At 38.8% G+C, this 27,388-nt stretch overlaps 1 protein-coding gene across 7 annotated transcripts in view; it reads right to left on the bottom strand.

Annotated features, from left to right (window-relative positions):
* RBMS3 (RNA binding motif single stranded interacting protein 3) overlaps positions 1-27,388 on the bottom strand; it is a 703,797-nt gene that overhangs the window by 41,320 nt on the left and 635,089 nt on the right. The gene's annotated exons all lie outside the window — the stretch shown is intronic.

The following is a 27,388-nucleotide window of genomic DNA, read 5'->3' as shown; positions in this document are numbered from 1 at the left end:
GTTAAGAATCTTTTTGTGATCACATAGGAAAGAAATTATACTTAATTAAGGAAATATTGTCTGGTTGTTAGGGCGACCCCCAGTCTCCAGACCATAATGCATTTCATATTACATGCTGTCAAGTCCATTCATATTCAATTTATTTAGCTGCAGAAGACAAAAATGTCTTGCCTCAGATGTTGCCATCATATTAAAAGTAATTTGATTCTTTTCAGCCTATAATATGTAATTGCTGATAAATATCCAGTTGGCTACTGGCAAAGGTTATATCAAACATATTGTTTTGTCTTGATCTGTTTGGATGTCAGATTTTACTGAGGTTGTAAATGTACAGAAAGGCATCTTAGCATTGCAAACTATTACTTAAAGCCCATTTTAATGGTGAAAAAACTGTAGAAGAAACTATCATGAGATTTTTTGCCACTATCTTTGCCAAAATGTAGCTGTCCTGTCAATTATTTAGATTTGTCCTGTTGCTCTGTTGCCTCAGTAGGATTACTTTTTTTTTTTTTTTTTAGTTCCCACAAGAAACTGATTATAATGACTTTTAAATTTGGCAAGATATTCTCAGCATGTGATTTGTCATACAATTTTGTTGATGCTAGAGTGGCTTTGAAAGAAATTACCAGGGCAAATGGTAAGGAATAATGATACAGACAAGCATGGTTTTTGTAACATTTTGATAAACCTAAGATAAGCTGACATACACATTTTATTTCCTCTTCACTTTGTTCGAAAGACCTTGCTAGTTTAGAATGCTTTAAGTTTTATGAAGACACTTTTCCTATAAGAAAGTAAATGTATATATTTCAGAATAAAATCTATCACGTACAAAGAGAGAAGCTGGACTTTATGAATACTGCACAGCCCCTCTATAGCAAAAAACTCAAATTACAGGAAGGACACCAAATACAGTTTATTATATGAGGTAAAATACCTTTAAATATTTGCCAATATCAAAAGGCATCAGCAGAACAAGTCTTTGCTGGTGCAAAGACACATGTCACTTCTGTCTGTTGAAGGGTGGGAAAGTGACATCAGAAATAAAAAGTGTATTAGGAGGCTTTAGAAAAGGAGAGTTCACTAGTTGAGAGATGCACTCAGGGTCCAGTGGGAGGGTGGATTTGTTGGTCACGGATTTCTACAATAAGAACTGCATTAAAGGCTTCTATTTTATTTCAGTGTTCTAATACTGATATTGGACTTAAGGGGAAAATACCAGCTGAATAAATATTTTTAAAGCTTACAGTAAGCATTTGTTTATTTTAGAATTTACTTTTCCTTTATTTAAGAAGTTTAAACAATTTAACCATACTCACAAGTTATGTTTTGTAAATACTGGTCAGTGTAAAGCCAATAAACTTTACAGCAGAAAACTTTCCTTTCAAATTATTTTACAGATATCTTGTGCAGACATATAAGCACCAGGCCATTCCATCTGGAAATTTATTACCCTACTACCAAGTGAATGCCTTTATGTTATTGAGAACACGTTGTTCCTTGAGGTTTTATTAAATTGAGTGAAAGGATGACTTTCCTTATACTTATCAGACAGACACATCTATCAAGAATTAATATGAAAAAAATCAACATGCATGCTTTTTTGCAGAGAAATACACTCTCTCTGCACACTGAACAAATGATGGCCATATTTCAATTGATTTACTGTTCTGTCTAGTCTGACTTGTCTGATCTCCTTGGGCTGCCTCTCACAGGCAGCAGAAAAACCAAATCCCCTTGTCAGAACTGAGTCTACTGAACTACTCCAAACTGGTTTGTAAGGGTCAAACTCCTATGACTGTTGCAGGAAGAGTAAAGGTAGCTTTGAAATCCTCGCTGTCCTTGTCATCACCTCTGCTGGGAATATCTGTTGATATTTCAAACAAAGGAAAACTTATTTTCCCTTTCTCAATGAAAAGATAGCAACTGCTGTGGCATCTGCCAGTTTATCAGAGGTTAAATCATGACTTGAGTATAGTGAAGAAGATAGCAAACATCATCTAAAAATGTATATTCTGCAAATCATAGGATTTGATTTCATTACATTGTTGATTTCAAAAACTTGCTAAAAATGTGGTAAAGTGAGCAAGAATCCCAAACCCTCCACTAAATTAAAGCAGCTTTAACTTCAGAATAGGCAAACCTGATAGAGACCATCAATGCTGAGCCCTGCTTCTGCACTGAGTACTAAACCTAAGCTCACATCACCATGTACTGAGTTCACACTACCATGTGAACTTATCCCCCATATTTTGAATCTTGGGCATTAATTCAAATTCTTATCTGACATCACCTTCATAACTTACCTGAACCTCCTAGGAGCAATGAGCACATTTGCTTTCCCTTTCTTTGTTTTTGCTCTACGTTTGTGAACTTCTTTCTTTGGCTGAAAGTAGACATCATAGGTTCAAGAGAGTTACTGCCCAGAAGTAACTGCTTTTAAAGGATTAAGAATCCAAACACAATGTGGTAAATGAAGAACAAAGGTGACCCTTGTGTAGGCTTCACCTTTCTTCAACAACAGCCAACACTTTTTTGATGGTTCTTTCCCATTGTCCTTCTTGCCTTGTATTTCCTGTCTCCTACTCTGAAATACAGCTTTGATAATGTACAGATACTAGCCTACATGTACAAATGCAGATTAAAAGGATGTAGAAATGGGAACATCAAGATATAAGGAAAAGAAAGCTGATGCAATAGGAAGAGTTTTATGCTGGTAACTGTGTGCCCAAAGAAAGCAATACCTGAAACAATATTGTTCCAGTTAATAAATGTATTATATCAGGCAGTACCATATATCAGTAACTTATGCTTCAACCAGAGTAGAAAAAATCAGTAAATATCAGAGCATTCCTCTGTCTGTTAATCTAAAAGGATCTAACTAAAAAACAAATAGCATTTATTCTGCAAACAAAAAGCTGCCCATGTCACTCAGTGCCTAAGGTGACTTTTGCATGGTGACCTGTATCTTTCCACCCAAAATAAGGTCTAAAGAGAAAGGCCATTCAAGAAAGTGACAATATTTACAAATATTTATGAATGGAAAATACACCTGAGTTCTTATAGGCACTCTGAAGCAGATTTTGTGAGCCCTGTGTTAGACCTTTGCCCTTACTGTCTGCCCATGCATGTTGGACCATAAGCCCATGTGCTTCTCCATAGACTGAAAATCTGAAGTTTTCATACCTTTCTTCAACTTGCCCAGAAATAAAATACAATTACTGATATTATATGCAGGAATAAATGTGAGTATTTTAGCTGGGGTCTGCTATCAGGAAAGAGCCCAGAGCAATTAGGAAATGACCTGTTGCAGTGGAGTATTCATTCCAGAAATTGCTGGAGAAGGCAGAGAGGCCATGGGCAGTTCTTGCTCCCTCATGTGACCTATTCTAGAAGGAAATGGGAAACCTCATTTGCTTTTTCCCTACTCTTCAGCTTTTGAGTATGCACTTGGCTGTATGATGGCTTTATGCAGCCACTCCACGTATCAGTGCTTTTGTTATGTCAAGAACAGCCACCACAAACAAAACAATCCTCACAACTCAAAGAGGGTTTAGCATCCCTGGAAAAGAGAAAAAGAAACACAAAGGTGGTAATTTGCTTGGGACATAACTACTGTAATATACAGATCAAATCTTCTCCTGCTCTTTCCACTATCAGATTTCATAAAAGAAAGATTTCCATCCGTGTCAAAACTAGCAATTCCATTCTGTTTATATTCTTATATATATATTCTGATGTGGATGAAATCCTTTCTTCCTCCACTGTCTCCCAGAAGCTGATGCACCGTCCTAGTAAATGGGAATCAGGAGTCCCTTTTCTTTGGACTAGTTTTTTTTTAACATCAGAAAGGAATTTAATCTATTAAAGTTAAATTCAAATAATACTTCTCAAACAGCTTTGTTCTATTCCCTCCCTTCTTGCCTATAACCAGGTGTGAAAATTCACTTAATGGCACATCCTAGGTGATAAATGGATATTATAAAACTGTACATTAAAATATAAACCAGAACCAGTTTTTAGCTAATATTTTCACTTCTTTGTCCTAGTGAGTTCAAATGAAACTTTCAAAAAGGATGTCACGTTTGTATCCTCAATAGTTTGACTTTACATATACATATGTACACACATAAAATTACACATGGGAAGACAAATTGTATTGCCAATTCTATTACACCCACTCAGGCCACAATATTTTTTCAGTATGTAGATAGGTTTTCCTTAATATTTGAAACTCTCAGTGCAGAATTTATTATGGCAAATGTAACTAAGAGCAACAGTGACTGGTTTTGAAACTCCCTGCTCGTGAGCAACATTTAATGAGCAATGAGTACTAACTTCTGTTATTTGCTGAAAATGCTTACTAATTTTATTTTACTCGGGCAAACATGCTTTTAAAACAAGAAAATGTTTGATGGAAAATTTTGCCTCCAGAGGCTTGTGCTTTTAAGTAGAGGTACAGAGAAGGTTGGTGACATGAGAGAATGTAAGATGTTTAATGTAGTGGGGCCTTGTCTCTCCCTGGGCCTCCAGTTTTCCATGCAAAGTGAGGCAGTCCCACCTGTCTCTGTGTTCCACAAAGGCATGGCAACAGATGTGAGCCAGTGTCTGATACACTGGGCTGCTGATCTCTGCTTTTCTGGCAAGATTCGGTGCATAGGTCATTTGCCAAGCACAGAGAGTGCTTGACTGGGTTTGGGGAGGAAAGTCCAGTGACACTTCTGTGTGCACTTCTAGCCTCGACACTGCAATGGCCAGTGACAGGGCAGAAGCTGTGATCTCGAACAGATGTGCTGTGTTTTGCTTCCTGCCCAAATCCTGGAGCGACTTGTGCTGTGTGAGCTGTAATCTAACAGCTGAGCTGGATGAAAATATTCACTCATTAGAAGGACAAACAGTGACACTGAGAGACATCAGGAATTATTAGGAACTGGATAACAACAAGAGAAAAAAACAAACCCAAAACCAAGCAGAAAGCGGGCTGGTAATATAATCCTATGTATTAAGGTAATATTAGAGGTAAGATGACAAAAATGGCACTCTACACAAGGAAGGAAATGCTATGGCTGTGTGTGGTGTTAACTCCACAACACTAAAAGGACTTAACACAACCAGACTTAGATGGAAATATCTGAAATACCTTCAGCATTCAAAACAGTGAGGTGGTATCACGAATGACGTTCCCAGGAGACATACTGAGGTGCCAGGGTGGGAGACAGCAGAGTGCTCCTCGGTGAGATCCCAAATACTTGAGAGGACAATGGGAACAATAGTCTAGCAATGGTTACTATCAGGATGTTCCCCTGCAATTCTGGAAGGCTCTTGTAAACCGAAATTTATTAGTGATGGTTAATACAAATAAGGCAGCCTCACACAGTTCCTCCCGGATTTCATGTCAGCTCTTCCAATGTCAAGCCAAAGGGAACTCTTCAACATCAGAACTAATTCCTAGGCAAAGCTCAAATCTAGGCTGCGCTCTCAGAGCCATGCTGATGTAAGGGCTACCATGTAATCCAGGTACACAGCTGCATGGGGTGGGTAGGAAGACACCCCATGAAATGCTGAGGCTAATGTTGCTGTGTCACTCCTGAGCTCAGCTACAAACACAATGTCCATCCTCCATGAGGATGAACTATGGTGCACTGACATCTGCTGCCTATGTAACAACTCCTTGTTGGCAGCTCCTGCACAAAGGAAGAAAAAAGGTATGGAGGGTCTAAAAACTATGTTCTTTCGCTCCTCATACCATTTTTCGAATTTAAAAATTCTGGTAAGGTGATGAGGACCAGTAATATGCAAATAATCTTCCCAGCAATCCTTCTTATCCTACTTATTAGGAAAGACAGGTAGCAGAAGATGCTATAAATGAAACCCTGGGTGAGTAAGGATGTTTTTCTAACCATATGCTTCTGGTCAGTAATAGATTTTAGACTTGAAGATGATAGACTGGGAAATCTTGTACTAAGCCACTGTTCATATTATGTATCAATTCAGTTCTAGATCACAGTGATTCATACCAATCTTTAAAACTAAAAATGCATCTTGTTAGAGAGGACAATACAGAAATCTGTCTGTCATGTTTTGTTAGATTTGTAACCTGTAATGTTAAACAAAGCTCTCTCCTACACAGTAATGGAAAGACAACTATTCCAGCCTGCCTTTCCTTTCATTTAAACCCCAAAATTTTCACAGTCCGTGTGTCCTGGCCCAGATCCCAAATTGCATTTCATTTTCTGGACTTGTAACTCCTTAGGGGAGGCTACAGATGGAATATACTCCATTCTGTACAGAGGTTTGTCCTTTGACTGGTTAAAACTGGCTACCTGGCACTGCCAGTTCTGTGACAGTCCTCAAATCCAAGACTGAGGCATGTATTTCCAATAGTGCCTATTTCCCTTACATTCCATCATTAAAAGTAACACAAGACTATGCCTCACTCACGCCTTTAGAAATTTTAAGCATGATTTTTCTGACTTTAAAAACTCCAGACCAGCTTCTCCTTGGACTCTCTGCAAGCAAAATGCCACCAACACCTGGCTTTTGCTGCTCCTGGACAATCCATCCTGCTTTGGATGATGCTCCCAATGACACCATTGCAGTTTGTACACTGTTTTGAACAACTGAGACTATTGGCACAATCTGGACCAAGTGTTGCTGCAGAAGTGTCCCAACCTAAAACTTCTCTCCCAGATGCATGAGACCTCAAGGAGCCAGTAAAGCTGGTGGCAGCAGCCACACAGAGCATGTCCTTCAAAGGTAACCCCGTCTACATCCATGAAGGTACAAGTCATATTGATGAAATCAAATTCAAGTCCTCAGCTATGTGTCACCAGTCAGAAAAAAAATGGAGTCCAGAGAGGGTAAGCAGATTTTTTAAACTAAAAATTGGATATTTTATGTTCTTATTTACTTTAAGGTACTTCCAGTGAAACCAGTCTGTGTGTTAAACACTAAACATTTGTAAGTCTCCCTTCTACCAAAGATCCCAAAGTGTTTTAAATCCTGTGTGATATATAGAGAACTCAGGAGCTGGTCTGTTGTCAGGGTTCTGGGATGAGTCTGGATCTTCATCTGTAACTACATCTTCTCAAGGCCATGGGTATTCAGACTGGGGGGTACATCTTGGGTATTCCCCATTGCAGGCCCAAAGAGAACAGGTGTTTCCATTTACACACACCAGTCCAAATTGATCAAGAAAATGATATATTTTAACTCTTGATTCATGCTGAGCAGATTTGAAATAAATAAGAGAAAATGGCTAACATGAGTCTACTTTGCTCTACACTCCATTGTCTTTCAGAAGCAAATGAAAATATTGAGGAAAAGCAATTTAAAAGCAACCCATGTGAGTAAATATTCAGTGCAAAAATGGTTCAAATAGTCTAAGAAGCAGACATGAAAAGTTCAGAAAGATGCAGATTTTGGCTAATATTAAGGATAGAAAGAAGAGAAAGTAAGCAATCCAGCAAGGATTATTCTACTTTTTAAAATATATCTTTACTGATTAAGAATGACTAAATTGATATATTTTACCTTTTGTTTTCTGTCCAGATAAAGTCAGTCTTGGGCAGAAATCTTCCTTATAAAGTTTCAGCCTAGAGCACATTTTTACAGCTGAATTATTATCCTTAAAATACAAGTTCACACTGGAAATGCTGGCAGCCCTCTTAACTATTGTATAACAGTGAGCACAGCTGTAGCATGTTAAATATTTTGAAAGTACATGGGGGGAACAGGGTGGCTCAGGGGCCTGGTAACAGAACAGAGTCTCAGTGCTGGGTCACCAGGTTTGGTAATTGCTGGGACTGAAAACTTTATCAAGTGGCAGCTGCTCAGTTCTGTTCAGGTATCAGCAACCCACAGAGAAACCCTCCACCACAGAGATACATCACTGTGACTTGTGATGTCCAACAGCTTTCCTGAGGGTTGGGAAAGGTAGGGAGCTGCATCTCCACAGGTTACTGATTGGGGAGAGACTTGCATGGTCCTTGGCCGACATGCTGCTCTGCCTACAGAGGGTGTTCACCCCTAGCCTATGGCTACTGGGTCTTCTCAGGCACTCAGTTTTATCAGAAGGATGGTAACCACCAAAGACTGCTCTTTTTCCCACATTAGTGAATGGACCACATCCATGCTATCACACTGCCAGTTTCAGAGGAATTGCCGAAGCAACGAGGGCAAATGAAGTCAAAGTCTGCTGCTTCCGTTTTCTCCAAATGAATTTACTGGAGTAAATCAGGTAAGTTGCTCTAATTTACACTTATCCATACATGCTGCAGTAATGTCTTCAAAAAGATTTTATTATAGCTTATATTTTTCATACTACCATTTCCTACCAGCCACTGAGTACTAGTCCATGGGAATGTACAGCAAGCATTCAGATCCTGACATATGACAAAGAGGTTTTTTCTTCTTTACGACTTTGTGGTTTCCATACACTGTCTGATTTGCAGAAGTTTAGGTTGAAATAAAAAAAATTATTTTGGGCAGCTTTCCTGAATTTCTTTCAGCTATTTTAGTATTGTAGAGGTGTTCAGTTTCTCTGGAAAAAAAATCTTTAGGTTTATTTTCTCTGGCATGTAAAAATTAACTACCGTTGTGGTCAACAATAATTTAAGAGGTTCCACGAATGAGCCAAGAAAGAGCAGTTCAAGTTTTTTTCTAAGTAATTTTCTAAACCCTACCTGAAGTAAATTCTTCAGGCTACAAGGCAGCTGATGGGAACTGCCTACTACCAAATACTGCTCTGAAAATGCCTCAGACAACAGAGAGCACCTTGCTCTGGAGCCAGAAAGGAATAAGCTGGTGAGTCACTGCTGTGGTAAATGTACCAGAGAGAGTCTTTGACCCAAACTGGATGACCAGCCTTCCATGAAACACTGATCAGGCAGCTGAGTCTGCCATGAGTTCAGTAAGATGTCTTTCACATGATGGTAAGGAGATGCTTTAGAGGAACAAATCATAGAGGAAGCTAGAGAAGAGAAAGCCAGCTGGATAGTATACACATATTGCTGAGGTGAACAGTAAGTTATTTGGAAAAAAAAAAACAACTCTCAAGGAGAATAAAACATCCTGTGAATCCAGGTCACGTTTGGCACATAATTGTGACCAAAAGAATGAAAAAATTTGAGCTGTCAAAAAGCAATGTTTCCACCATATTTCAAAATGACATATAATTTCAGAATTTATCTAAATTTGAAGGGGGGGGGGGGAAGTTCGACAACCCAGAAATGAAAACAGGGAGATTATAGATATTTTATCTTTGTTCTTCTTCTCACCCTTCCCCAACTCCCTAAGTTCTCTCAGGGAGTGGAGTCAAAACAACATTTTCACAACTTTTTCCATGTCACTACTCTCTCCCTCTGCACATTTTCACTTGAAGACAAATTTTAGAGCTATTATTTGATTCTGACCACAAAGCCAAATTTTATTATCCACAGAGTATTATATATGTATTAGTCCTGTCAGTCCTAGCCAGATGCAAAGTGTAGCCTCAGAGGTAAAGGAAACAAGAAACTTCCAAAGGAAGAAAAATAGGAATGAGATGATAGGCAAATGGCTAATACTCCCATCTTTTGTTGAGAGCTGTGTGGATAGAAAAAATAGTGCTCTAATTAATTCAGAGTGACAAGGACTTGAGGGCCAGGTTCTGTGCACTGCATGCTTGTGAATCTTCATTATATGTGAAACCCCTTCCTCCAAAAACCAAACAAACTTTTGTTTTGTCTTTGACATCAAAAGATGCATCATAACTAACACCAGATGTCTGATAAACTCCAGTAGAGACCAACCTCTTGGCAGCCACATTTCTGTTCTGCAGTGACTTTTCCAGTCACACAGAAAATCCACTTGTGGGACTGAAAAGTACGTAAATTGGTTTTCTGGTAGTATTTCCTGTGGTATTTTCTGTTACTATCGAGGAACTGCAGCTTCATGAAAGACCATCTTCTGGTGTTTCAGTTCAGGGTCACTGCAGATGATTATGCATCTTGAAGAGGGAACTAGATGAGGCAAAAAATTTAGCAGAAGCTGGTTGCAATTTCAGTGGTTCAAACTTCTGTAATCCAACAAACACAGTAACATACAGATCTTAGTGAATTCGAAAAATTTGGCTTGAAATCCTGGCCCTGCTGAAATTAGTTATGGTTTGTCATCAACTACCAGTATTTCACATTGTTTTAATCCTCTGAGACAGATGCCAAGCCGTACATCACTACGCAGGTATCCAAAAGATTTTTATAGCACAGACAGATTTTCATTAATTAGTTATGTCTAGCAGAGATGATTCTACTCTTGTTTTCAGATTCAGATTGTATTCAGTGATTTTTGGGTTTTTTTTTCAGTAATCCAATTGTGAATTTTGTGGCCCTATCCTGCCTGCAGACTTGTTTAACCAAGAAACAAAATTTTGTTTTCTGGCAAGACAGCCATCTTTTCAAGAAGCTGAAGTAATTAATAAAGATAAGGACAACCAACTTTGGAACAGGAAAGACTCAAGTCTAATAAAAATTTCCAGTAAGAAACCATCTAATAAATACTTGTTATGCACACTGAGAAGGATCCTTAGGCTGAAATGTTGCCATAAATTATTCATATGGAAGTTTTGGACTGTAAACAAATTTATGGAGATAATGATCTCTTTGCAATTCATGAACAAAAGTGGAGGGAGGGGTCAATCCCCAGAATAAACTGCGATGTATAAATCCACCAGCTGGAGGCATAAAGCACTGATGCAGAGATTCACTGCAGAAATTGTAAAATAATCCCTGCGTGTTTTCTCCTTCCAGAAAGACAGCTTTGAAGAGCAACTGCAGAGCCAAATAATTTAGCGTATCCTCATTTGCTGTTCTTGACCAGAGCAGTAATCACAAGTTAGAAATCAAAGTCTTTGGACTATAATGGGTGAATCAAATGAGAACTGTGCACAGCATTAGCCTGTGCCTGCTTAAAACTAGCAGCAAGCAAGCGTGAAACCTTCGTCAGTACAGACCGCAAGGGGTTGTTGCAACTTTGGGAAACACTGATGTTCATTTCTGTTTGATGTACCAAACTGCTTTTCCTCAACTGAGGATTCATACTGACTGCCTAGGTGGTTTAATAAGCTGAATGAATTTCACAATGGCAAAGTTTACTTCCAGTACATTTATTTAATGGCTGAGGGAACTGATGAAAGGGAAATAAAAATCTGATGAGGAGAAAAAAAAAATTAGTCTAGAATCTAGACTCCCCCAGGACAATTTCTTGTGCTTTGTATCCTCTGTACTGACAGACAACATATTTGCTTTCTAGCTAATTACCAACAAGACTAAAATTTTACATCTTTGATGTGCATGAGATCAAAGAATATTAGGAAATAAAAGTAAGATTAACATAATTGTCTTGTACAGCTATAATAAATTATGACTACATATACAACCAGACTCATCGGGAAGGCATAAACTAGAATCAATTGAACTATACAAGAACCTTGTTTAACTTTGCTTCCTCTGCAGTTTCTCACCTCTCTTGACACCCACCACTGGATCCCAGATGGAAAGCCACAAAAGAGGCCCCCATTCCAGTGGCCTATCTGACACTCATAAGATCCACAGAAGTTCCTGTTTCAGTTGTTGAGCCTTAAAAAAACATAGGAGCCTCGTGCAGACATGGCAGGTCACCAGCAGGGGATGAACTAAAGGATTTCCAGGTCCAAAATCACATATCCTTACCACATGCTTGGTATGAAGAAATTATTTCTATTTAGGTTTTTTATTCTTTACTATTATTGTCTACCTTATGTGCTAACACGGGCTGGGCACCCAAGTCTCTTTGGGAGCATTTTGTGGTAGTGCAACCTTTTTCTATTATGTATCTAGGGCACGATTCTCATCCATCAAATCTGTGTGACAGTTAGCATGCTCAATTAAGGAAAAAAGGAAAAAAAAAAAGAGGGGAACCAATGCTTTGATGTATACCTGCATCTAATTCATCATTACCATGGTTTAAATAATGAACATATTATTTTAGGAGTGTTGCATTTTCTTTAAATTGTCCATGAGAATAATGCTGCTCTGTAATAACTGATAAACACCTAGCTTTGATTGATTTGTCTTCAGTCTTAATGCACACAGCATGTTTGTTTACTCCACAAATATCTTAGTATTCCTACTTCCTCACCCGCTCAACTATGAGGAAAAAAAAATCAAAGGCAGCCAAAAGCAACTGCTTTGTAAGAGTAAAATGGGGTGGGAATGTTTGGATCGCTCTGGCTCATTAAGGTGACGTGAAAGGTCTACTTCTGGCTAGGAGCTGTGAGTTATTCCTTCAAGCAAAAGCATTTTGAAGGTTTTATTTGTCATCAGGTGGCAGTGACAATGAAAAACGTCTATTGCACTTCAAGACAGCTGGTAATAAAGCAGCACGGGGAACGACTGACAGAATAACTATACCACTGTAGCTTCTAAGTTTTTACAGCCACTCAGCTGGAGTGATACCATTGCATTAAAAGTGGTTTAGGGTATAAAAAACATGTGATACAGAGGGGTTCTCTCCCTCCCCATTGCTGTATGAGGAATCAGTGCAGCAAAATTTGGGTAAAGTGGTCTTTTGCTTAATTTAATTAATTGTTTCTACTACGCAGTTTTGCTTTAGTTCACACAAGGGCAAGCCTAAAAATGTTTCTGACTTTCTGACAACTGAATCATTCAGCACCCTTGCAAGCAGCTCCCAACAAATCCCAGTCTTCAAAGGCACATTGTTTTTGTTTGTTCTCATTGTAACAGATGTTTTGTATCATGTACTTCAATGAACTAATTCATCTGCAGAGGACCGCCTACTCTGGCTGGTGTGCATCCAGCTGTGGAAATAGCTCAAGTGTCATCTGTGACCACTCTCATTCCATTCTTCTGACCTCACAGGATCTCAGTGACCGCATCCAAGCCCATTAAAAATAAACAGACCTGAGAACATCCTTTTAAAAATTTTCCAGCGGAGGAGTAAGGCTACTCTAGGCAGGAAGCCTTTCTGGAAAGAATGTAACTGATGCTGAAGGAAGATTCACTCAGCTCTGGAAGTCTCCTCCAAAACATGCTGCTTTTATCATATGGACTACCCAGTCAATATTAAGAGGCACAGGAGCAATGTCATGTGTGATTTTGATGGAGCTGAGAGCTTCTGAGTAACTCAGTGCCATATCAATTAGCCTGAGCACCAGACAATCAATCACCACTTCTGTTCTAAATGTACTGTGCTCCCATTAGAAGCTGCAAATACCATGAGGCTACTTCATCTCAACACACTGAGCCCTTTTATATACTGTGGCTCTACTGTAATATATTTCTGAAGTAGAAACAAAATCAATCTGAATTGCTCTGGAGTGGAAGCATATCCCATTAACAGCTGTGCACCAAGATTAAAATGTATTAGTGGATAAAAAATTGTCTGCGTCTGTAAGAAGACAATTACTGCTTTCTTAAAAGTGACCAAATAAAACATCCAACAGCAATAAAGAACAGACTTTCTGAAAACACCTTTAGAATCAGTTGGGATCACTTCATCACAAGTCAAAACATGCTGGGATGGTGCAACCATTCCTTGATTGGCTTCCTCAGAAGCAGGAGCAACAAGTTGCTTTCTGAATTTCTTGTGAAGTCGACTGCAGTTTTCCACAGGAAATAAGTAGTTCCTCATAAGATGCTGATCATACACTTCAATACTGGGTCCACTGTATTTGCTAATTACTTTCAAACCACTTAGTCAAGTCACCCATTAAGAGGAAATGATTCAATTGCAGATCCACTGAACTGAGAAACTCGGTGACCAAGACTCCTTGTGGAGCTAGAATTATCCACCTGTGTAAGAGGGCTCGCAATATGTCAAACCATGTAGTTAATTTTGGTTTTGAGAAGCAACTATGTCTGTAGTTAATTAGACAGCTTGGAAGGATTTTTAATATTGTACAACACCAATTACTAGAATATTTCAGAAACATTTCAGAAGCCTTTGAAAACCTTCAGGAAAATTAGAGCCTTATATCAATCACCAGAACTGATTCATCACTTTCAGGAAGTTGCATTCCGAAGCCCTGTATTCTACAGAGAAAATTTTAAAACTTTCTGGCAACTGTCCTATATTTTAAAGATGGTAATTAATCTTCTCACTTCAGCTCAGGTGTATTTATTATAAACTTGCTATTTGGGTATATCTAGGGGTCAAGCTGTTTTAAGGTCTAAGCAGATCACGCAGAAGGCATGAACAGCTGGCTGCAGCCCATGACATTTTCTGTAGTTCCGAACTCAGAGGTCAACAAAATGGACTTGTTCACAGCAACGCTGAAGAATTTCACATTAATTTTCACTGACTTCACAGTAACTCATTAAATGGAGATACCTAGGGTACAAATGGGTGCCTGACAGAAGACTTTTTTGGGATTTTAAGTCTCTGCCTGTCACACATTCTAGCCTTCTGCTGATTTTGCTGTTGCTTAGTTTGTTTGGCTTGGGCTTCCACTTTGGAGAATGTCAGAATGATAGATAGCATTCTTTGAAATAGAGAAAATACTTCTCAGAGGGAAACCACCACATTTGAGTAAAACTATTGTCCTTCAGCGCATATAACATACAAAAGTATTGCCTGTGATGCTCTTATGACTTACACTGGATATTGGAATTGTTAACGTCAAAGACTTCTGTCCCTTGTACTTATCCACAAGACTTTTACCAGCACAAAAGAGTTAACATAGCTTTTTATGCTGTGAGAAGCAGAACAAATATTGTATAATGCCTGGTTACATATTGTCCCAACTTGGCCAAGCAGATGAAAGGAAACAGCAAAGCACAGTCTCGTACTTCACTCGATACAACAGCACTCATGGCATGTTTCCACTTACTCCTTCACTTGTCTGTTGAACAAAATAATGAAAAGAAGCTCAGACAGGATTCAATACGTTGCATATTGTGGAAGCAGGCAAATATCACCACAAACAGATCATTGCTAGTCACCACAGCCCACACTCTCAGAGTCATGACCTGTATCACTGATTTTTATCTGGAAGACAGATTTGAATGGCATGTAAAACTCTAGGAAGAATAAAAAATGTACACATTTTGAATATTGTGAGAAAGTTCCCTTCAATTGTGGTATTTGAAACTTCTCAAGCTCTATTTCAAGATGTTTATAATGAGTTCACCTGGCTTACACACATGTCCAATTTTTTTTTCCCCTGAATGGATGCAGTTACACACATTGGTACATTTATATTATGCCAGTGAGAATATCCATGGTTACTACCCACTGAAATATGAAGTCCAGAATCTCAAAGACATGCACATCACCTGTGTGGGCCAAGTGAAATGTTTCTCAAGGTTGTAGCCAAACCTGAACTTTGTCATCCAAGGATAAATTATCTTGTTTTTCTATCCTGGAAAGTGGAGGCAAAGCAAAGGAAAGGGCCAAACTAGTATGGAGTTCCCAGGACTTACTCCAGGTCCAGGCTTTTAACACTGACATGGATTGAAGGCATGTTTGCTATCTAAGTCCAGATCTGAGCTCTGAGCCATAACTCTTCTCTGGGCAGCAGCAGAACCAGGACTCCCTTTCAAAGACCAGTTTCTCCCACCATTACCATGTTCTAACCAGCTGCCTAAAATTTGCTTTATAGTCATCTCCTGGTAGAACCAATAGCCCAAGGTGTTGAGTACCTGTGAAGACTTAGGTTGAAATGTTATAAAATTGGATATCAAGTAAAAGCTGAAAATGTGAATAGGGTGTTACTGTCTGCAGAAAGCAGCATGAAACCAGGGGAATTGCACAGGTCTTTCACTTCAAATTTTTGTTATTCCTGTGCTGTTCCTGAGGCAAGATGTGGCCTGTCACAGCTTCAGCTGTCATGATGAGTGTCTTTGCTTGCTGCACTTGGAGTGGAGTTAGCCAGGGAGCTGATACAGCTTAGCTACTTCCACAGACACAAATCAGTGAGATAGGGTTCTGCATCTGCTTGTCTATCAGAAATACTCAAACTGCTCCTGACAAATGTCCACCCCTTTCTCTCCCTAAAGAAAGAACTGTGACAAGCACTAGGAAACAATCATTGCATCAAACACTTCATCCTCATTTAAAGTAAGTACATCTAGAGCAATCCTCTCCTTTCCACAAAAATGACATGGCCTGCCAGCAGGAAGAAATGTCAGTGGTGGAATGCATGCAACCATGCTTTTCCTGGAACACTGCTTGTTCTCCTGGACCACTGAACTCTGGGTTAGCCAGGAGCAGCTGTGGCAGTGCAGATGCACCAGCTTTACAGTGGTAGGTCTCTTCCCCTACCTGCCCATGGAAAATACACTTCTAGCCACAGCCCTGTCAGATGTGGGACATCTGTGAGTGTGACACCCACCCCCACCTTCTTGGCTAGAGGCAGGCAAGAGACCAGTAATTTCCACAGCTGCAAAAAGGAGTTTTTTATTGATAGTGCTAAAGAGGAAGGCTACCAAGCTGGGAGCTGACACAGACTCACATCCTGTGTGGATTGGGCAAAGAGGGGGTGCATAATGATTTGCAGATTGCCGTACTGCAAAAGTACAAAGGCTGTTTGAAAGCAGGCTGTGTGCTGTGTGAAGCATATGCAGCCCTCTTGTCCCACCATGGGAATCAGTAGCAGGGTGTCAATCCTGTGATCCTCAGCTCGAAGTTGAAGTAATCATCCAAGTTATTCCAGACTGAACCCCCCATGAGGACTCCACACTCTGTGAGTTCACAGCATTTTAGGAGGCAGAAGCAGCAATAATGAAGAATTCAGTTGTCTTCCTGCTTTGGGATAGGCATGTATAGTTTGCCAAGCATAGAGAAAAGATAACTTCCACTCAATTGCTCACTCAGAAAAGCACAGTGGTGAAAGGCTACACCTGGGCTTTGGGGTGATGTTACAGACAGGGTCTCTCCTCAGCAACAAGGCACTACAAAACATCCCAGGTAGTTTATGTAAAAGGCACAGACTTGGAAAGGTTGTCCAGCAGACATCCTTTAACAAGAGGCTGTAGTCAGTAACAAGAAATAAAAAATTGCATTTAAACCATAATAAGAAGAAGTGAGATTTCAGCCCCTAATTTCCAATTTCTTGTTAACAATAGGCCATTTGATAAGAGAACCTACTCTGCTGGAAGTGCATCTCTCTGACAGAGGGTAGTCCAAAGGTAGCGATTTCACTAAATAACAACTTGGCACTCCTTCAAAATTCTTCAGATTCTGTTGATCACTGTGTTACACAACTCATTCTTCATCAACCCACTATGAAACAGCCAAAGAATGTTCAGTGTTTATGCTATTACATTTCACTATTTGTTTTCTCAGTCATGTAAGAAAGAGGTTGAAATCATCCTCTCAACGGCACTGCAGATACCACTGACTCACAAGAGGCTTTGTGGCAAACACTGCTGAATGCATGGACTTAATCCTAATTCACACTGCTTTGAGAGGAAAACAAGGCCACAAGGTTACAACCTGAAAACTGTAATTAAGCAATTACTCCACTTCAGTGGGATTAAAATCAGCTTAGGAAAGATACACATGATTTGCCTCTGTACTGCAAAGTTTAGGTCAATATTATTTTCTTTCTAAGGATATTTGAATTGAAAAGAAAGCATTTTACCTACGACAGTTAGAAATGAATGTCAAATACTGTTAGACCTGACTACATTCAATTGTTTCAATAATAAGCTACTACTTATGGTATCTTGAATGTTTCTAACTTCCAGGGTGTCAGACCACAGCCTACATTTGTACATTGAGATAAAAAAATAAATTTTTAGCACTGCTTCTACAAAAATAATTATAAAATAATTATGTTTCAGCAGTTACAGTTGAGAAGGTGCTAATTAATTAGCCACTTACTCAGACCCCTCAATAAGTATATCAGGAATGAACACAGGAGAGAAAAAGCAAGAAAATGCTATATTTAGAGGCCAGAAATACAATTTGCTATAAGTCTACCTGAGACTTTGCAAATGATATTCAAATACATAAAAAAGGTTTCTTACATAGATAAGTGAAAGCCAAGGAGAGAACCCAGAGCTTGGCTCCCCATTCAGGGCGGATGGGGGACGCATTAAGGTGTTTCAGAAGGAGCCCCAGCAGAATAAGGGCACTCTCTCAATTTCCTACATGAACCAGCAGACAGCAGAGGCAGCACTCAGAGAATGAGTGTTTGGGTAGAAAAACAAATATAGACAATGGAGATGAAAATCCCAGAGAAGTCAGTGAACTCAAGGTGAATTGAGGAAGCAGGACTGGATCATCTCTATTGCAGAGCTGGAACATACGAGCACAGGTCCAGGACTAAAGGATATTAATGAAGATAGAACAAAGATAAATCAAAGATAAATCTAGCTAACCTCATTTTTTAAAATAAAATAACCTATTTTCTCAACAAAGGACATGCAGCAGATCTAAACTCTCTGAAGGTCAATAAAGCATTTCAGGCAGTGCTACAGCTAGAAATTACTAAACTTTGGGGATGATAAAGGATCAACTAAAGCAGAAATGATAACAGGTTGTGCTAAAAGACAAGATGTACTACTTCAGTGGGAGGATCACTAAAATCTCCCTCAGGATTGCTCTCATCCAGTGTTTTTAATAATTCCCTTGAATAATATTTGGGGAAATGGCAAAGTTGTAAGGCACATTAAGTAAAGTGGCAATTTACAATACCATACAGGAAGGACTGGACTAAACAGAGCAAGGCAAAAATTCATCAAGTCAATCAGGCTAACATGTGGTTTCCTTTATCACATAGGAGAATCTGCTGGAAACGTGGAAGAAGGAGAAAACCTAGGTATATCAGTGAATTTAGGATGGCATAACCATCATGAGCACAAGGGAAGAAAGATATTTTACAATGCAGCAAAGTCATCCCAGAGAAGAGAAGGAAGTATTAAAGCTATTTGCACAAAAGGCTTGAATCCTGTGAGCATTGGCTGCCCCAGAAAAATGAATTCAAAGTGGAATAGATCCACAGAAGAGTCATTGTTGCAGCCAGAGGTATAAAATCCTTACAATTACTGCAAATGAAGTGATGCTAACACAGTTAATCTAAATTAAATTGAAAATGCAGGTAACATTTTTGTCTATAAATTAATGTGGTGAACATTGAGAAAGGACAACAGTTACTGAATGTAGGAAGAGTGTTTGACCAAGAACAGATGTAGGCAAAATGAATTGGAGCACCTTTAAGCTGGAAATTAAAAACCGAGTGCTAAGCCTCAGAGCAAAGGTGTTTTGAAACAAACCTCCTGAAAGGATTATCAAGAGGCATAAAATCAAAGTATTTAATCAGGTTTTGCAAAGGATTATGTAACATGCCACTGAGATTAGCTCAGCTGGTTAGGGTATGGTGTTAATAATGCCAAGGTTTGGGTTTCGATTGGGCCATTCACTGAAGAGTTGGACTTGATGATCCCTGTGGGTCTCTTCCAACTCAGAATATTCTGTGACTCTGTAAGGTTCTGGATACAGGAATTTTGAATCTTATAAACTGGCCACTAAGTCCTTAGGGTACATTATTATAATTTTCTACACAAGTCCTGTGCTAGAAAAATCATGATGCATTTGTAAGTAATACATAGATTAGCTAGTTTCCCCTACTTATGTAAATTGGTCCTTGAATACACTTGGCATAACATAATGGTAATTCATGGAAGTGCTGTTGTTCCAAGGATTAAGAAGGTGCCAGAGGCTCCTTCATCAGCTTATTGCTGCAGGCATGATTTTCTTCTAATTCTTGGTGTTTCACACCTATGCAATTCAATTTTCTTAAGTGAAGTTAACTCTTGATTTATACTGGTAAAAATCAGATCCAATATTTCCTTTTGTAGCTGGGACATGTTTATTTTAATTATTAACATGAAAACCCTGAACCCTAATAATATCTCTGTGAAGATGTGTTCAGAGGCATCAGTCTATATAAGCCTTTGTTCCACCAAACTTTCAGAAATTTCTACTAAAAACTATTTAGCACTATGACAGTTTTATAATCTAAATTGGGATTTGAGAAAAGAAAAATCTGAAACTGACCCTAAGAGAAAGATGTTTTCTCCAAGGCCAAAAAGCTGATCAGTGGCAGATGAAAAAGTATCTGTCACTAAGTGCTCTAAGCCTACATGTATTCTTTGAAGCCAGTGTGAGGAAAGGCAGGCTCAGGTAAAAAAGGTACTGCAGCAAGGAAAAATATAGCTATAAAACACACTTGTAGCTAAACAAGTATGCATGATTTCCATTTGGAATTTTCTTTCAAAACCAGCTGAAGCCTCTGGGAAAAAACCTCAAATGAATACCATATTTTAAAAAATAGTAAATTAATTAACCTTGAAGATTACACCTTGATTAACACATAATTTTCTTCCTATTCAATTGTTTACAAAAGGACACCTTGTCAATAGCCTAAAAGTTGACTCAATCCCTCACTAACAAGAACTCACCTCTACAGCTTTGACAGGTTGTGCAAGTCTTTTAAAATCCTATTTTGGAGATATTACATTTAGGGTGCTGCCCTGGCATTACTCTACTTCTAAATCACAGGCTTTCCTCAAAAATCCTCTTCTGGGTTTGCAAAACCCCAGAACCTGTTTCCTTCTCCAAAGCTGTTCAGCGCTTCTTCTGTAAATGGAAGTGCTGATTTCCTGCAGTTGTAGGGATGGAGTTTGGGAGGCAGAAATGAGATACAGGTCCCCTTCTTCTGGTGAACAGTCCTCTGGTAACATCTTGTATTCTTAACTGTGCTATGGAAATGAGAACCACATCTCCATCATGGGAAAGGCACCCAGAGATTATTCCCAGCCTTGCCACCAAGTAGTGTGAAACCTCTTTGCTCTCAGACCACAGAGCACATTCAAAGCTCTTTGCTGTCTGTGGCAGATGAAAATTGTTGCCTTTCCCTTCCACCATCGCAGAACTTGCATGTTTGGCAATTGCACTACACCATCACCTTTGTTACAAACAGGCTGGGGTCTGGCTTACTACATGCACATTGTCTGGTTTGTTGTAAGCCAGCAGAGCAAAGCCCTCTCTGCTGAAGGTGGGTAACATCAGCATCAACTGCAAGACAGCAGACAATGCTAGGCACAAAATAAGAGAAAGGTTCATGATGGAGGGTAAATTTGAGAGGACTGTAACACACATGTCACATGCCTCAGCCTGTTCACTGCACATATATGCAGGCATCACCAGAATGCATCACACTGGGCAAAATACCTGATGGTGAGCTAAATTCAGCACTCTGCTGAGCCTGTTATCTCTGCAAACTGTTCTTGGCCATTAATAGCATACATTTACACAGTCCACCACTCTCTCCTGATCCTATCACAATCTGCCTACTTACTAATCTACCACCTGGTAAATAAGTAACTTGACCAGTGCTCACCAAATTAGGAATTTTTGCTCAAAATGGCAAACAAAACATATGAATCTTGCAGATCTGTGTTCAGGATTTTGACTTTGTGTAAATCTAAAACTTGATGAAAATGCAAATCTCCATGAAAACAGAGATGTTACATATATTAATAGGAGCTAAATTAAGTACTGCTGATATTCTTAGGTGATGTACACAGAGTGGGAAAAGTGAAAGCAGAACGCAGGCTTTGTACAAAATTAGGCATTGATTTTTTTAAAAATGCACCACATTCTTCCACAGAAGGCACTCTAATGTCTATGGATTAGTAACCATCTTTTTAAAAAATAGTTGCCTTTGATAAAACTGCTTTTAAACAGCTGTTGTATTAAGGTTTTTCTTGACAATGAAGGTTGATGGGTAAGGTTGCATCTTTTCTGTTAAAAAGAAATCAATATTCCATAACCTCAACCAGAATTTCCTGGCTTCAAGAAACTCTGGGGAACCTTTCAAATTTAGTGTCAGATGCCTTCTTTTCCAAATATCTTTTTCATTTATGTTTATAGATTTATATGAAACATAGATGTTATGTTTTTTTCCACTAATGTAAATGTCTTTAAACAAACTGATGGTTTATACATTTAGTGTTCATGCTATCTGTAGAATATTTGAAAGAAAAGAAAATTTTACTAGAGCCCTGAAGTCTTTTTAGGATAAAACAGCACACCACAAGTTCCTCAAATGCAAGGGCTTGTCTACTGGAAACATTTGTGGTTCTCCTGTCCATGTTTTCTAAGTGAATCCATATGTGGTGTGTCTTGCTGCCATCACAAAAAATGCTCCATTTCACTAGGGGGCTCTAACTGAGTGTCAAAAAATGTTGGCAATCAAACTTAACTGTATCTTTTTCTGGCAATCATATTAATTCCTACAACAGCAGAACAAAGGACTGGAGCAATACTTTGATATGATTCCAGAAGCATTGTATAATCGGACTCAAAAACTGCTACACTTGAGTAGGAGATGTAACTTGGCTGAATCTCTTACACCTGTTTTCTTTTAGAGGTCTAAGTTAGTTGAACTCAGGCACTCAGGCTTTTCTGGCCTAGGTACTCTCCCCAGAACAATACCTGGCACTAAAGGAGGGCAGCAAGCACATGCTCACCAGCCTCTGACAAACCTGTTTAGGTAGCACTGAGGCAACCTCTGTATACAGTGGGTGCTGGGGGAGAGGGAGGCAGAACTGACCTCATGTGAGCCTGCCTGCCCCAAAGGAACACTGCCAATTACTGCCTTGATTATCAGAGTTATAGAATTTGCAGTCCTCGATTTTTTGCCTCGGGAAACACTGGAATTAAAATTGCTCAGCAGAACTTTGTCATTGGTATTTGGTTAGTTATTTCAACCTCTAAACACTTTAGCCTTAAGAGTTCAAGTAAGTTCATGTTCAAAGGATCTCTTAAAAACACACAGCCAAAAGTTGAAAGACTTGCTGAAGATTCCAATTTCTAAGGATTATTTCCTGTTTACTTTTCATACCAGCTAGCTGAATTCTCACATTTCATCTTGGAGGCAGGACTGAACTGTCTGCAGAGGATATATTTTGTTTTCTTACACTCAAACAGGCAAACTCAAGATAGATTCCTGCCTCTCTTTACTAAAAAGGTAGAGCAATAAACGTGAGGTAGAGAAAGCTGTCTTGGGAGAGGGATGTGGATTGGAACACAAGGAACTTCTTTGTTCCAGAGTGTAGGAATCAAAACACTGAAACTGCTGTGGCATTTTGGGCATTATCCAAAGCAGCAGAGTCGCTAGTGAGAAAATGAAAACTGATCCATTCCAGTTGAACAATTTGTACCTTTTATGCTACTACACTCATGCACAACAATCAAGAGGCAAGAATCTGGAGCCCTTACTCAGCCTTGCTTGTCACCAAGCTAGGGGTTTTACACTGCTTATGAAAAAAGACATGTTTTTGTTGGTGCTTTTAAAGACAGACGGATTCCATTTAGCCATGGGCCACAGGAAGGATGACAGAAAAAAAATAATAAGGGTGTTTGTTAAGACATTGACCTCTCTAGAAGGACTGTAAGGGCTTGTAAGGGCTTGAGAAACTTCCAGAACAGAAGTTCTCCCCAACATACTTTATCGTTATAATTTATCTATATCTTTATAGTGGTACATTTTTCCATATGCTGCTCTGCTTACAGCCCTCGTGCTGCCACTGGCATACTCCTTCTCCAGCTATTATGTAGAAACTATTCCAGACTGACAAGGACATCTATCTGTGCATACCCAGTGATTGCACACACAGTTTTACTTGGAAATAAAAGAGGATAAGTGTAAAACCAGTGTGTACCTTGAGTATTAAGGTAGCACATTTCTGTTGGTTCACTAAAAAAATTGCCTTTAAAGAAGAGTATGTGTATTTTTTGTAATAAAGATTTGAATCAAAATGTTTTTTACAAATGCCCTTATCAGTAAAAATGAGACTGTCTACATGTGAATTGACGTGTAAACACGTTTTTCAAAGTATCCCCATAACTTTCAAACAGCCTTCAGGGACTACAGGAAAAACATAGTAATATGGCAAATGTTATAAGTCTCAGAATAACTCTTATCCCATTTATGTTTTGATTCTGTCATCACTATCCATCTATCCTTATCCTGAGGCAGTAATGAAAAATAAGACTTTTGTTTCAAACACGGAAGAGCAAGCACTGTACTTTGAAAGATATAGCTAACTAAACTGAGCCTGGACTATCATCAGGGCCTTAAATGTTTTGCCAATTTTAATCCAAACTCACACTGCTGAAACTCTTTTGGAGCTTGTCTTCCATCAAAACTGTGGAGACCAACCAGGACACATGACAAAGGAATGAAATTTTAAGTTTTCTTACTTTGACACAGTGAAGGCAATATGGGAAAAAGTGGTGAAGGTTCAATTCACAAAAGATGCATATTTCAAAAGCATCTGAATCACACATGAATCTCCAGGTAGATTTTTCATCATGTCCACATGATTCAGGAATACTGCTTTCCAAAACCCTGAAGGTTGTGTAAGCATTAAGATGTGAGAAGTTTTCATGTATACTATACCAGGAGAAGTTTATTTTCATTAAACTAAATAAACTACTTATTCAGAAATAGCAATGCCACCTCAACCTATTCAATATTATTTTTCCATGTCTCTTGGAGTAAGACCAGCAAAAATCACTGATAACCAAAAATAAAGCCCCTCTAAAAATTGTATCTGCAGTTGTTTATTAGCAACGTCCTACAATATCAGTTCTATACCTGCAGCATCCTTGACTGTTCATCTTTCTTCTTTTAGGACAAAAATGTTCTGACTATTGTTTTATTACAAAATGTAACTTTGGTTGTTTTCTGGTTTTAAGGGTATCACAGAAGCAAGAAGACAAACATCACAGAAGTAAGAAGACAAAGGTTATCAAGAAGCAAGAAGGCTGAGAAGGGAGACCAGTATAGTCAAATATTTTTTGTTAATATATATGTCATTTTTGTTTGTTAGGGTCCAGACTTTATCTTGTTGTAGTTAAAAAGCTACAGAAGGAATTGGAGATACAATCTTTTACAATAGTGGGCTTTTTAATCTGCCAAGTAAATGGATACAGAATGCACACGTGCACACATCAGGAAAATGTGGCTGAAATTTATATACAAAGGGAAAAAAAGGACAAAAATGTCTGACAGGCCAACCTACTGCAGGGGATATCTCTGAAGAAAGAGCTTTGTATTTGCTGCACAGGGAGGCAGGTGGGAAGGGAGATGAGACGGGCAGGCAGAGGAGGGACAGACAGACACAGGATGGTAGTGCTGTGCAGCACAACTCTTCCCTCCTGTCAGCAAGGCTGCCAGTCTGGGAGAACACTGCCCTGTCTGTGCACAGCACGCCGAGTGAAAAACCCCCTTTGTCTCCTCTACAGCATGGTTCTGCCTGTCTTTTTGTCATGAGGGACACTATGTGCTGTTAAATTACACATAAATATCAAGTAGGACTTTCTGTCAGAAATTAAAAGCTAATCACCCAGTAACATGACTTAGTGGATACTTATAATCAAAACAAAGAATTAACCACCCCTGTCTGAGCAATTCAAACTGTGCTTTCTGTATGAGTTCATCTCTACTGACAAAGAATAATAGAGGCTTAACAAAATTTCTCCTTCCTGGGTAAGAGGAATGTAACATTTATCTGCAGTGGTGTCCAGGGGGACATCACTTGCCACAATCAATCACCTCATAAAATATGAAGTAAAGTGGTGGCAATTTAGATAATAGCATGGAAAACTAGCTTATAAGAAGAAACAGAAAGCTAACCAAATTGGAAAGTTCCCAGTTTCATCAGCTCAAAGGATTACCAAAACTCACATCCTTAATTCTGCCAACTTTATGGTAATCTTTTCTTTTCTTTTCCTTTTTTTTTTTTTTTTTTTTTTTTTAGCTGTGGAGGTGCCTAGAATAGAGCCTATATATAGTTAGGCATGGAACTACAGAAACTTAAAATGAACACAGATTCTTTATTTTCTTTCAAAACAGACCATTAATTCTGAAGTCTCCTGAATTCTCTGTGTGGCAATATTCTGACAAGTTTTCAGACATTTCTAATAAAGAATTCATCTCTGAATGAAACCTTGGGAATGGTAGTTCTGCCTTTTTGGTTTTTATGCTTCTTTGGTACTAAATGCCTCATGTCCTCTTAAGAACATAATCTTTAGAAACATATGGGAAAAATCTGTCAGTGAAGACTCTAGGATTGCTACAGAAAACACATGGAGGTAACCCACAACAGCAATGAGACTGGAACAGAAATGGTACACCACTTCTCCACTGTCCCTCTGCTTTTCCATCTAGAATCACACTTTCCTTTATTGACGTGACTCTCTGGTTCACAGTGAACATCAATTTAACTCAGCATTTTGAGGCTGCTACTCACAATAAAATACAAGTTTTCTCTTCACGTCCTTACCAAGGGGTAAACACATTTAATTACTTCATAATAGTACCTCTCCTAGTACTACAGAAAAATGCTTTGCTCAATATTGTCAAATAAAACTCTAACACACATATACACAAAATCTGGGATTGGTAGAGTGCTTAGATTTTTCTTTTAGAACGGGAGTTTTTCTGCAAGGATTGGAGCTTCTTTGGCTTCCACAATTCTCATAGCTCATCAAATACACACATCTAAGACTTCTTGTGGTATGCTATTAAATCCAAGTATTAGAATACAGGACTGATGCTAACTGTGAATTTGTTCAACACATTTCATCTCCCTACAAGGAATAGAGCAACAGCTTTACTCCACTGAGATGGTAAGTTCCTCCAGGGTCTGCAGAGAGGTGCAGCAGCAGGAACTGGGTGCCCAGTCAGTCCCATACTATGCTCTCTGCCTTGTGAGAGAACTGGAGAACTTGCCTCCAAAGAGCTGAGGGGTGTGGAAAGGGGGCTGCAAACTGGGATGAGAGACTTGTGCAACTAAACAGATATGTAGTGTAATTATATCCGTGTTGCTGTACAGCTAACTCTCACTGGAAGTTACACTACTGTGAAGTCAAAATATTTGAAAAAAAATATGAACAATAAACAATCCTAAGCTACAGACCTTCATTTTAATATTACTCCTCTTCTAAAAATCAATGTATTGATGATTACGTGGAGCGTGCATTTAAATTTTGATTAATGGCACTGTCAAGTGGATCTATACCTGACAAACTCAAAAAAGGTAGAAATGTCACTAAAGTGATGTCTACAGTGGAATTCAGTATGGTGTTTTCTCCAGGTATAATGCCAATATTTAGGTAAAGAGCATCAAAAGTCCTCTGTGAGGTAAAGAAAAATCAGCTGCACTCGTTCTAAAGAATGTTGATTAGAAACATAGTGCAGCTTTAAGTAGTTATAAATTGATAAAGATGACAATTTACTCGGGGCAGAGGGGGAAAGAATTGACTGGCCAAATCAAAAAGCAGATTCAGATTTGCTAGAGACTCTCTAAGACAGTTGTGCTTCAGCCTTTTC

The sequence above is a fragment of the Haemorhous mexicanus genome, chromosome 1 (genome assembly GCF_027477595.1).
Source record: "Haemorhous mexicanus isolate bHaeMex1 chromosome 1, bHaeMex1.pri, whole genome shotgun sequence".
In the NCBI taxonomy this organism is placed as follows: Eukaryota; Metazoa; Chordata; class Aves; order Passeriformes; family Fringillidae; genus Haemorhous; species Haemorhous mexicanus.
This window is presented reverse-complemented; position numbering and strand designations above follow the sequence as displayed.